Source organism: Triturus cristatus, chromosome 10 (genome assembly GCF_964204655.1).
Source record: "Triturus cristatus chromosome 10, aTriCri1.1, whole genome shotgun sequence".
In the NCBI taxonomy this organism is placed as follows: Eukaryota; Metazoa; Chordata; class Amphibia; order Caudata; family Salamandridae; genus Triturus; species Triturus cristatus.
The window spans coordinates 59,820,848-59,834,675 of NC_140593.1; positions in this window are offsets into that span (position 1 = coordinate 59,820,848).

The following is a 13,828-nucleotide window of genomic DNA, read 5'->3' on the forward strand; positions in this document are numbered from 1 at the left end:
GTGGGAATATTGAATAAAAGCTCTCTCTAACTAAGGATGGCCACCACCTTCAAGCATAAGGTCATCGACAAATACCATGTTTGCAAGGGTCGGTGGCAGCAACTGATCGTCATTGAGATTATCAGGTATACCTTCTGTAAATCTGATATGAGGGAAGCTGCGGAACAGGTTGGTAATAAGATCTTGCCAGCACGAATAAAGCAACACAATATTATTAGGTGTTTGGGATAAAGCACCGGCAGCATTTTCTAAGAGCTTTTTTATAAAGTAGCTTTTATCACAGTTTGAGGGCCCTGATAACACGCAGGAGACCGGATGCTGTAATCTGGTGTCCATAGTGCGGTGTTGACCTCTCTAATGCGTCTAATAACTGGACGGCAGTGTTTGATAGTCCTTAGTCAGGACCCTTTTGTCAAAAACAACGCGTAAGGTTTTATGTAGGGGCTGGATTGTAATGTCCCACTTCATTTTGGATCTGACTATGCAGGGCTGATTCACAACTATGGTTTTATTGTTTTCACGATCGTCCAATGCAGAGTATTCGTGTACCAGATCCTTCAGACTGTCAAAATTGATTTTTAGGGTGTTGCTGATGTTTAATGTTATACCTTTGACCTACATGCACACTTTGTTGGTTGGTGTTTGTTTTGTAGGAGTATGTCTTAGGCCCGGAGGAGGTAAACTCTAGTATATGTTCATCCTTATCGAGTTCTCTGGTCAAATTACCTAAGTAATCCCCAAAAGGAGGGTCTTCATCCCCCGGTTTACTCTAGGTGGGCGTAAAGATGCTATGACGATGTTTATGTTGTTACACGTTGTGGGGTATTGTTTTGTCTATTTCCAACACACCGCCGCGGTCTCATCATCTATAAACTCGCAGCTGGACACCTCGTAACAAGGGGCAAAAAGGTACTTAAACATTTTGTCATGTTCTGTTTTTAACATCGTATTTGACATGTTTGTACGTTGTGCGAATTTTCCCTAGAAGGAGTTGAGGCAGAGTTTGGCTAACTGTCGGCTGGCAGGGTTGACCTCTATCAAATAGGGTCATAAATAACCCTGGGCGTAGTTCGCGAAGTAGCACTTCGCGAAGCTACGCAAAGTGCAGTTCGCACTACGCGAGCTACGCGTAGCACTTCGCGAACTGCGTAGTACCTTGTTCGCACTGTGCCAGATGTCATTTTCAATGATTGCACAGTGCGGACAAGCAACCGGCACTGTGCAATCATTGAAAATGGCATCTTGCACAGTGCGAGCTGTAGTTTTCTGCTGCTCGAGTAGATTTTTACTCGAGCGGCAGCTTTCTCAACGCGAACTGGTTGTTTCTCATCGCGAGCGGTCGCGAGCTTACACGACCACTCGCAATGAGAAACCTGACCTCCTCGCGTTGGGAATCTCGCCGGGAGGTTTATTTTCCATGCTCGCGATCGCCAACTTGACGTTGCTGATCGCGAACAAGGAAAAAGTCCCGCCGGGATGTAATTTTGCTTGCTCGCGGTCGCCAACTTGACGTTGAGGACCGCGAGCAAGCAAAAAATGACCGCAGCACTACGCAACACTAAGCTACGCGTGTTTGCACTGTGCTACATGCAATTCGCGTAGTGCGAAGAAGCGCGAACTTCGCAAACTACGCGAGCGTAGCGTAGTGCTTTGCCCAGGCTTAGTCATAAACGTATACCCTCATGAGCATAGTAGTCATCGATGTATTTCTGCTTTGCATCTTGACTAGTACACCATTCGGGATATCCTGAGGCCTCCTGTTTGTCTCTGAGAAACAAATTAATGTAACGTGAAAAGAGACGTGTTGTGGTCCTCTTAAATTACCACACCTCGTGTACTCTCCCGAGTCTGTAGCCTTTCTCTAAGGCAGCTTGGACCTCGATGATACACCAGGTCCCTGTGAGCATCCTTTGTTCTTCGGTGTGACTACAACCACCAACCTCTTTAAATACTGCGCATGTTCGACAGAGGGGGGACATCAGCTTACCATCGACTCTGTATGGAAACACTGGAAAGTAAAGCTGCCTTGGAGGATAGATTTCACATTTGATTAGCCCAAAGTATTCGGAAAGGGGCTTAAAGTCTCTATATATGATGGTGGTGTGTCCTAAGGGGTGTGCCTTCATTTTGTTCACAAATGGGTACAGACTGGTGAAATCATAGTAGTGTATTTTCTCACCCTCACCAACAGCTCTGTACAGTTGTATGGCATTTGTATGACCCCCGAATAAGGCATCGCGGGGCTCCAGAGGTTGTGGTAAATCATGACTCTGAAGGAAAGAGCGGAGCTCTGTGTCAGTTGCTAGCATATCTAACCACTTATGCTCCCATAGCACCCTCACAGCAAAGCCAAATTTTTCAACATATTGGGCCCTCATCAGAGCACGTCTGTGCAAGTGCTCAAATTTGGCACCCATCATTCTGTGAAACTCGTGGGGTTTGTAACAGTGAGGTCAGCCGTGGTAAAAACAGCCATTCTATTCAAAGGCCGTCGGCACTCCCTTAATTACAGCGTACCCATCCAGGAAATAAGGACCCAGGCGGTATTCACCACCCTGTAAGGCGTGTTGAATATGTATGTCTTCCTTCTCAGAGATGTACATGAGCCACTGAATACACGGGGTTGAATAACACTCCTGTTTACGGTTATAGATGTCTGGAGGCACTAGAGCGATACTTTTTGGTCTTTAAAACATGTGCTTGTAGATGGACATACACATGGAGGCCAACGTAATGTTTTGAAAAGGGTCTATGTATTCAACCGTCTTTGTCATTTGAGGCACCTTGGGTTTCGAGACCCTGACTTTCTTAGTCATAGATACCACAGCATCTCTGAAGAAGTTGCATGCTTGTCGCAGGATCATTACATTAGCCTGATAATAAGCTTTCAACTCTGTTTGAAAATGAAACTCCTTTTCATGGTTTTCAGAGTACCATTGTAGAAAGCTCTCTTTCTCAGAAGACATCATATATTCAACCCCATAGCTGTCTGGAGGTGGCATGTGAACCACATAATTCTGGTTCGCCCAGGGGTTAAAAAAGTGTGGAAAATAACATTTACACCCGGGGAAACCAAAGGCTTTTGGCAGCTAGCTCAATTTCATGGGTAGGTAATTCAGGGTGTCTATGAACCTTATTTGTATCTGGCCAGCCATTAACAACATTAGCTTGGAACCTTGAGTGATGAGTTCTGCTTGTACCTTTTCACGAATCATATTTTGTAAAATAAAGAATGAATCATAGGCTTTTGAGTTATGTGTCAGCATGGTATACCCTTTGAATTTGGATTGAATGAATGTATTAAGGAAATCACCAACGCATATTCGCCCCTCAAACTCCTAGCTGTCACCGGAAGTTAGATGGTGTGCGTAAATATAGTTAGGTTGGTGTACCCCATCTCCTGTGCACTCTATATCAAACACTATGTAGTCTTCGGTTTTGGTCTGGGGTCTGCCTTTAACCAAGTAACACCAGTGTACAATTCCTACCCTACATGGAGTCTGACACCTTGGGCATTTCATGCCTTTGCATTTATGATCTGTCGCCACATATCGGCCGCACACACGGCTGTCCATTTTAGGGGTGCATTTAACAGCTTTGCGGTGTATGCTCAAGCAGGCTTGCGAGCGACAAAACATCTTTCAGTTGCGGCATCTCACCTTCAGGGAGGCATCTACGACGCACCCGTCCCTCTGACACATCTTACAGTGCATTTCACACTGACGATGTGCCTTAGTGTTGTAGATGTGGTCGCAGTGTGTGCATACATACTTGACTCCCAGAAAACCTTTAAGGTTCAAGATACCGCAAAAGTGATTTTCATGGTGAAGGACATATACGGTCTTATATTTCACACGTTTCCCAGTTGTAAAGTACTTCCAAGATCCGTTGTGATAAAGAACTTTCACCGTAACGGCGAAATAGTTCTCAAAAAGACCTGTGTCGCCAAAGCCGACCATGTGGTCTGGAGGTATTTCAAGAACCTCATGGGCTTCAGCCACTCTAGACAGGAATGCAGCTTCGGTGGTGTTGCGCCCCATCAGCAACCCCACATTGCTGGCCGCCAGACATGTGTTGGCCGCTCCGTTGTGAAAGTTGAGCAGCCAACATTGTTTCTTACCAATTATCTTGCTGTATAGGATGCTCTTTAAAGGCCTGGAAACACCCCCTAACGGCCCCGTACAACGAGGGCTATGACTCTGAAAGTGCCATAGGCGACTAATTCAGCCTTACTCTGTAAAAGCCTCAAGAGTTTTTCTAAAAATTCCACGGCGTCAAACACATCGAGGGACCTTCATTTGGCGAACAAAGGACTGTCAAAACCCTGCCTCTGGAAGCGTAGCTGGAAAAAATCATTAGGCCCCGCATAGCGTAACAACCTTTCTATGAGTGTTTGTACAGCCTGATGCATGGCTCAAACCCCATGAGTGGAGGACCTTATCTGGTGAAGGTTAATAAACCTAAACTCCTCATAGTGTTCTGTAGCGTTAAATCTCTCTACAGTACGACTGTAGCTTCTAACGCTCACTAAAAATACGGTCTCTGAATGCTCATCTTGAGGAATTTGCCTGGATGGGGAGCTTGCTGCTGTATCATTTTGGGGATTCTGGTTTAGCAAGGGCTCTAGGGGTCTTTTAAGCCACCTTGTAGTGCATATTCTGGCTTTCTTTAGTTTACTTGTTAAAAGCGCTACTAGCCCACTTTTGTTTTTAACAGGACCATGCTTTTCTAGATAGCCTACCCCATCCTATCTGAACAGTATGGTTTGTGCCTGTGGGTGGCGTGCTTATAGAGGCCTCTGCTACAGCCCCATCCCACGGACCTTCTGGGTGTTCATGGTATTGAAGTGCAGGCTCTCTACCCCTAGAACCCTTCAATTTCACACCCGCCGGGATGCTCTCTCCTGAACTTGTGTAATGCAGGGTGCTTGGTTCCTGTGTATGTGATTCAGGAATTATTGGTGAAACTGTATGACTTTGGTTGAGGGGTTCCCTATACTTTTTATGCTTGAGCAGGCGTAAGAAGCACAGGGACTTTGTCAGTACCGTGTTGACCTTACTGCTATAATTGGATTTGTGTCTACTTTTATTAATACCTGGGACATGTTGGGTCTTTAGGGGACGGGGTAGGTCTAGTCACGCAGGGAGACACAGTTGCTTGACACGTTTGGAGGATCACGCTTTTACACTGGTCAACAATTTGCAGTATATGCCGCTGCGCCTCAAGCCCGACCTTGTCGTCGCTACCACACATCCCCAATTTTAAGGTGGCTGTGCTCGCTTGGCGTTTTAGCTTTCTGACAGCCAGTTGTATATGTTTTATGTTTCACAAGGGCCCCTAGTACCTCTTTTGGGTTTACAGAATCAGATTGCGGTGGATTAGGGATGAATACAGTGCCTGGTTGTACAATGACCAGTAACACCCCTGGACCTTCTCTCGCCCCGTCCGCCACAACACCATTCTGTAATGGAGGGCCTGGGGGGACCATAGAAACAGGGTCCCAATGTGAACACCCTGGGGAGGCCGTGTAAGGGTCCCCAGTAATTACGCCCTCCAAGCCCTGATTTGACCAGTCGTCCCAGCCCTTACTGTTATCGTCGTTGGGTCGTACGCTCCTGGAGTGGTAATAGGGGACATAGGGCATGGCGAGTGTAAATGGCTGTTGAAATAATCGAGGGTCCTAGCTGCTGAGGAATTGTCGGAGTTGTGGTTGGGTGAATGTCTAACCGACGTATGCAAAGCCCCATTGTCGGTGTTAGAAGGCCCCGCGTGCGCTGCTTCTGAGGGTCGATCAAGTCTGTCCACCAGCCCTGTCAGCGTTTTGAGACACCCACTGCTGTCGGTATAAGGGGCTCTGAGGGTTAAACATTTTCAGACATTGCGTTCCTAAGCCCATCAGGCCTGATTATAGCCGGTTTTGGGGGTTGGTCTATGGACAGACCCTCTACCGGTGCTTCTAGTTTATTTGAAACTATAGAGAGCTTCAGGGTATGGCTAGGGTCCTGCACTGTAACGGGCTTGATTAAGGGATCTGCTACTGCTTCTAATTGTAATGCCAGGACCCCTTGCTTCTTCTTAAGATATTTTCTTTTTTTTTTTTTTTTTAACATAACAGCTCTATTATACCAGCCTGTTTACAAACATTACAACAAAAAGACATCAGATTACCTCTTCGTAATACACCCCCAGCATGCTTTTAAACCCCTACCACATCTAAAAAAAAACCTTCACCATTACATACCGTATTTTCAAACACGTTAATTTACCACATGTCTTTACATAACAGTTGCACCCTTCTTACACACATTTAGTCTTCTATTCTCTATCATACCATACCTAAGAAAATAAACCATTTCTATACACACATATTATATGGCTTTGATACAGCTGCTCAAAAAAGCATACATGCTGTAGCTATAATTATTACATTTACCCACTGTGCTAGCGCATTAATCTGACAATGCATACAATTACTTCTATTACATATATCTGTACATATAGAAGCCATTTTTTGTAAACTCTTTCTCAAAATATATATTTTTGTTAACAAGCTAAACAGGCATTTGCAATGCAATAGGTCCCGCACCCACACGAGTTCAAGCCACTGGCACTGCAAATGACAATGCCTTATACCTATGCTTTGGTTTTTAAAGCATAAAATGAAAGGCATTGTCATTCACAATGCCAATAGCTCAAACCCATGCAAATGCGAGACCTACTGCACTGCAAATGCCTGTTATACTTCCCGTGGAGGAAATCTGATAATTGTCTTCTTTTTTTTTTTTTTTTTTTTTTTTTTTAAAGTTTTTATTGAACAATAATTCGATTACAAGCACGGGCCTACAACCACCAGGGCCGGCCGCTAAGTACAGAATAAAATATACATTTATCAAAGCTGCAGTCGGTTCCCGGGGCTCGGCCCCGTAGTGACTCCGGATAGTTCTAAAGGAACAGGAGACTTAAGTCCAACAAACACAAAAAACTAAAAGAAAAACAAAAGGCGAGGCATCAAGACAAACAGTGCAGGTCAGGCTTCCTCCGGGGAACTCCAGTTCAGACCATTAAGCAGCACGCGAAAGGAAGGAGTACCGGGAGGCTGGGGACGGGGGGGGGGGCCAAGGGAAACGAACGTCCATATGTAGTCATTCCAAAAGGTGCCCGGAACCGTCAAGGGTCAGGGGGACATGGCGATATCGGTGTCCACCAGGGGGGGCGTACAGATACCCCCGCGATATGCATTCCATTGCCCCCAGATTCTGCCCCATGCCCCCGGCTTACCACGGGCAACATACACAGTCTTCTCCCTGAACATACACCAGTCCATATTCTCCTTCCATACTGACACGGTGGGCAGCCGCTGGGCACCCCAAAGCTGCGCTATATCTCTCTTGGCAATCATGTTCCCCAGGGCCGCCCACCGAGTCTGAGCTGCACTATAATCATTGGGCTCCCACACATTCAGGACACAGCGACGCACCTCCGGCAGCAGCACAACCCCAGTGACCTGTCCCATAACCGTATGTACCCGGCGCCAGTAGTCCGCCACCTCGCGGCACTCCCACAGGATATGGAGAAAGGTGGCGCTGAGCCCACAACCCCGCTTACAGAGCCCATCATCGGAATATCCCATCGAGACTAAGCGAGGACCCGTCACATACACCCGGTGAAGAATCTTAAGCTGTACCAACCGGAGACGGGCCGGAATGGCGACCTCCTTGGGGGACGACAGTGCAGACTGCCAGTCCTCGTAGTCCAATTCCACCCCATCCCCCGTCCAAGCCTCCCGAAGGCGCACCAAGAGGTCAGCCCGATGATTAATCAGTTTCTTATAAATTAAAGAAATAGTACTGTCAGGGACATGTCCGTCAAGTATGCGGTCCTCGTGGGGCGAAGAAACCGGGATCTTGGTCCCCTCTCCAAAGACTGAAAGCAGGGCGTGTCGAACTTGGGCATAGCGGAAGAACTCCCTGTCCGTAAGCTCATATTCGGCCTGAAGAGCCGCGAAAGTCTTAACCGCGCCCTTATGCCACAGGTCTCCCACTTTACTGATACCAATCGTATCCCACTGGTCAAACCCCTTCGTAGTCCAGAGGCTCCCCAGGCGATCGGAGGCAAACAAAGGAGTAGCACATGTCAGTCGCTCACTCCAGCCCGTGGCCGCAGTGGCAGCCCTCCAGGTCCGCACCGCAATCTTAGTAGGACCCGTAAGGGTCCGGCCAGCCGAGCGGGAGTAAAGCGCCCTGTTATAGTCCCCGCCGGGAAGCAGGAACTTGTCCATCTCATACGCCGGATTCAGGCCAGGCGCATACGTGGCATGATTGATGGCCGAAAGCTGCGCGGCCCAATAATACCTGCGAATGTCGGGAAGCGCGATGCCCCCGTCGTACCAGGGGAGAGTAAGCTTAGCAAGAGCAATACGCGCCCGCCCGTCCCACACCAATCTCCTCTGCAGGCTCTCCACCTCCCGAAAGTAGGCCACTGGGATGACGTCGAAGGAATTCTGGAGTGCATAGAGGAACCTGGGAAGGGACATCATTTTGAACAGCGCGGCCCGACCCAGCGGGGACAGGGGCAGCCTGCACCACCGGGCCGTGTCCTCTCGCAATCGCCGAAGCGGACGCAGGAGATTCTGCTCATAGCGAGCCACCGGGTCCAGCGAAACGTATATCCCCAGGTACTTAAAGCCGCTCAGAGATACCTGGATCGGAAGCCGAGGCGGCAGGAGAGGAGGACCACCGGAGATCGGATAGACGCAGGATTTAGACCAATTGATCGTGAGGCCCGAATTATTCCCAAAGGAAGTCAAAACGTCAAAGAGGACGTTGAGCGACTGCCGCGGTGAGGTGAGATATAGGAGAATATCGTCCGCATACAGCGAAACCCGATCCTCAAAGCCCGGGGCCCACCGGATCCCTCTAAGCGAGGGCTCCCAGCGGAGCCAAGCCGCGAGTGGCTCCAGGGCGAGAGCAAAGAGCAAAGGGGACAAAGGGCATCCCTGCCTCGTGCCCCTGCCGAGGGCAAAGGGCCGAGAGACCCGCCCATTCACCACCACCTGAGCCATGGGTCCCGTGTAAAGAAGCTTCACCCAGCCAATAAATCCTTCCCCAAAGCCAAACTTAGCCAAGACAGCCCAGAGGAATGGCCACTCGATGGTGTCAAAAGCCATCGTGGCATCCAAAGAAACCAGCACGGCCGGTTCGGAGAGGAGCTCCGCCCTGGCAAGGGCGCCGTGAAGACGCCGCAAGTTAAGAGCGGTGTTACGATGCGGGATGAATCCGCATTGGTCCGGATGAATAAGATCGCACACGACGCTCAACAGACGATTGGCAAGGACTTTCGCCAGGACCTTAGGCTCCGCATTTAGCAGTGAAATAGGCCGGTAAGAAGTACAGCGGTCTCGCGGCTTGTCCTCCTTGGGGATAACGACTATCGTGGCCAAACGCTGGTCGGCCGGGAGGGAACCCGCCGCCAGAGACTCACGGAACATGCGACTGAGGAAGGGCGCAAGCTTGTCAGGGCGCAATTTATATAGCTCAATGGGCAGACCGTTGGGACCCATAGCCTTGCCCGAGCGAAGGGAGCGGATCGCGGTCGCTATTTCATCCGCCGACAAGGGGGCGTCCAGCCGCTCATGGTCTTCAACGGACAGGCCGGGCAAGGCGATATCCCTCAAAAGAAGGCGAGAGTCGTCCTCATCCCTGTCAGTCACTGGGGAGTACACAGCCCGGAGGTGGTCGGCAAAACATTCCACAATCTCGTCAGGCTCCGTCACACACACACCATCCGCAGCACGCAACTCCGGGACCACACGATTCACTCTCTCCTTCCTGTCCAGCCACGCGATCAACTTTCCCGCCTTGTGCCCGGCATCGTACAGTCGACCCTGCTGCTCCCTATACATAGTTTTGGCCGCGTCAGTGGCCAGGGACCTATACTCAAACTGTTTCAGGCTGAGGGCATGGAGCCCGTCCGGAGTGACATTCGCCTCCAAGGCCGACTCCAGCCCCACTATGTCAGTCTCCAGCCTCACCACTGCCTCACTCTTGACCCTCTTAGCCACCACTATCTGGGAAAGGGCGTGTCCGCGGATCACGGTTTTAAAGGCTTCCCACAGGGACATTGCAGACGACACCGACCCCTCGTTATCCAGGAAGTATTGGTCCATAGCCTTGACCAGGCTGTCACGAGTCGTAGGGTCTCGCAGGTACCATGGGTTAATGGGAGCGATCCGCCCTGCAGACCGCGGCCCGGTGTCGAAAAGAAGCCACAGCGGAGAATGGTCGGAGATACCCCGCGCCAGGTGCCTGACCTCACGAATCCGACCAGTCTGCGCCGCGGGCATAAGGAAGTAGTCTAACCTAGAGAGACTCCCATGCGCCCCCGAGTGAAAGGTGAATTGACATTGGGTCGGATGCATTAATCTCCAACTATCCACCAGGCCGAAGGTATCCAGCATCCCACCCAGCCATGCCTGGGCAGCGGGGAGGGTCCTTGGTGGGTGACGATCCAGTTCACCCGAAACCACAGAATTAAAGTCTCCGCCCATGAGCAGGAGGCTGTCCGGAAGGTCAAGCAGCATTCGACCCAAGTCAGTGAAGGTGGAGTTCTGGAGGCCCGGGGGGACGTAAACTGAAACCAGGGCAAGGGGCTGCCCCTCCCACCTCCCAATCAAGCACACATAGCGCCCTCTGTCATCCGAGACTATCTTAGTGATCTCCACCGGAAGTGAGGTTCGCAGGAGAATGCCCACCCCCCTGGAACCAGTTGTGAAGCCAGAATGGGCCACGAGGCGGTATCCCCCCCTGTTCATTGCATGACAAACATTACCAACCAGATGCGTCTCCTGGAGAAACACCACATCAGGAGCCAAACGACGCAAATATTGCAGTACTACACCCCGCTTGATACGGTCCCCCAACCCATTGACGTTCCATGACATAAGCCTCAACCCGTCCCCCCCCATCCCCCCCAATAGATCAAGGGTCCCCCAGCCTGCAGCACAATTCCCAAATGTGGACAAAAATCAGTACCTCGCCCTGTAAACAAAAAACACACAGCAAAACAACCCCACCTCCCCCCCAACCCCACCCCAGGACCAACTCCCCCCACCCTGCACCCCTGCGGGCCAAAAAACCCCCCCAACTTGCAGTGTGCCTGTCGCCCCTCTAACCCCATTCTACGAAAAGACCCCAGAGGAGGTAAGGGACCCGTCCCCGCCCGCCCCCCTCACTGGTCCTGGTTAAACACAATATGCAAGTGAAATAAGACCCGACTGTACAGTGCAAAACGGCAAAATCAAGGACCAAAAGTCATTCTAAAGGGGACCCGTCACCCGCGGTGCCCGCAGAGGGTCCGGGACGGCCACCTCCGTCCGGCAGAGAGTCCAGCCAGTCACTTGCAGCCACGGGAGAGTCAAAAAAGGCTGTCCGATCCCCATGTTCCACTCGGAGTTTTGCAGGGTAGAGCATCGAATACTTTAGGCCCAGCTCGCGGAGACGACGCTTCACCCCTTGGAATCCCATCCGTTGTTTCTGGACCAGTTGCGTGAAGTCCGGATAAAAATTGATGGTCGAGTTCTCATGACGAACCGGGCCGTGGGTCCGTGAGGCCTGCAGAATAGCGTCGCGGTCCCTGTAGTAGAACAGTTTGGCCACGATAGGCCTCGGGGGGGCCCCCGGCCGTGGCCGACCGCCCGGAACTCGATGGGCCCGCTCCACGGCAAAGAACTTACTTAGGCCAGCCGGGGACAACTGTTTCAGGATAAGTTCCTCGACCACGAGGTCAACCGGGCGGCCGTCAGAGGACTCCGGTACACCTATGACGCGGATGTTGTTGCGTCGGGCCCGTCCCTCGAAGTCCTCAAGCTGCCGGGCCATATGATCGTTGACCACCCTGATGCCTCCAAGCGCGGCCCGCAGATCCGACACCTCCGCACCGAGGGTGGAGGTCCGTGTGTCGAGAGCCTGGACCCTCTCGTTAGTTTTGGAGAGGTCGGCCCGGATCAGGGTGACATCAATCGCGACAGTGTCAATCTTACGGGCCAGGGCCTCATATTGCGTCGCGATGGTTTCCCTGATGCCCTCAATGGCGCCCATAATGTCCTGCAGGGATAGTTCCGTAGAGACGGTCGCGCCTCCCTCCGCAGTATCCGAGGGGGGGCCAGCAGCGCCAGAGGGCCCCCTGCCCTGTGTGTATCGGTCCATGTTATTGCTCTGGACTGCTCCCCCGCGGAGGGAAGCCTTGGTCTTGCGGCCCTCGGGACCCCCTTTGCCCCCCATGTGAACACGGTCACTCAAGGGGACACCCAATCAAGAGGTGTAAGGGCACCAGCAAGAAGACCACAAAATGTCGGTAGAGGGGGTCCGAGGCGATAGGCACTCTAGTAGCAGGTGAAAGAAAACCTCATTCAGAGGCCCAGGAAGCACCTCGCCACCCCGAGCGCACCCCCCTGCCGGTCTCCTGAAGTGCAAAACCGAAACCGAAAGTGGTGGATCGGCAACTGGCACCGCGCTGAAGCCGCTGTTGTTCAATTGCAGCCCGGCCCCTCGGGTCACCTTCACCCCGGTCACCTCCGTCGGGTGGGTCCCAAAAGTTCCGACGGCGACAACTCAGGATTCCCAGGTCCGATTTGAGTTTTGAAAAGAGATATATGCTCAGCTGGTCTTTATCTCCCAGATTCCATAAGCCACGTCAGGATATTCTCAGGATAGATTCCGAGGAGCAGAGAGGGTCCGGGGAGCCCTGTGCTCACGCGACCATCTTGGATGCGCGCTAGGCTCCTCCTCCTTAAGATATTTTCTTGATAGGCAATTCACTTTATGGGGTTGGGGCTGTACCGTGTCTTCTGCAACCGCCGTCACAGCCGCTGGCCCATTAGAGATCAGGGATGTAGAGGGTTCATTCACAGGCATAATAACATTTTTTAATGAGAGATCTAGAGGTGTAGTTTGGGGCTCAAGGACCAAAGGTTTCTTCTTGAGGTTTAAAGGCATTGTTTGGGAATCTGTGGCTCCGGGTCCCTGGACTTCCTGTTAAGGGTGGATTTGTTCGTCTCTGTTGTTGTCCCCCTTCCTGTGCAGAATAGACATTCCTGTAGGTGTGTTCACCATGTTGGAGGAGGGCTTGATTTGACATTTCACTGCGGTGCCGGTTCTCTGCTGTATGTGCGTGTAGTATGTGCAGAGCGTATCCTGTTGTACATGCCTACTCACACATTTTGCTGTAAGCTGTGCATTCTGGACTGTCTTTGTTATGTCCCTTAACGGCGTCGTTGCCCTCTAAACCTTACACTTATCTTCTCCGGTGTTCTTTTGAGCAGCTCCTAGAATATAACATAAAAATATATATATTAGACAGAATAAGGAATATGCATAAGTTGTTTACACTACCGACAGACACCCCACCACAATATTTTCTACACAACCCTCCTTTATACATTCGGTACTACATTGCGCTGGCCCCTTCCGCTTGCGAGAATAAAACCCAGAGAGTTCTTTTTTCGCACCCTTTTGTAAAAACACACCTGTTAGAGGTCTTTTCCCAGCTTTTTTCTTTGTCACACGTCCCTCTTTAGATGTTTAAGATTTCCTTTTCATCAGTCTTTCTATTGTTGGCTGAGCCGTCTCTTGCACAGCCACGTTGGCCGTGCAAGCCACCATGGGCCCTACAATGACAAAAAAATAAGCACATTTGCGGTATAAACACGGCCTTAGCAGCCCCTTCTGAGGAGCCACCTTACAGTTCGCTCCTGTGGTATTCGGTCTAACAAAACCTAAGTCTTAGACGGTTTAAAGGACCCTGGCATTTTTGATTTACCTGAAAGAACTGC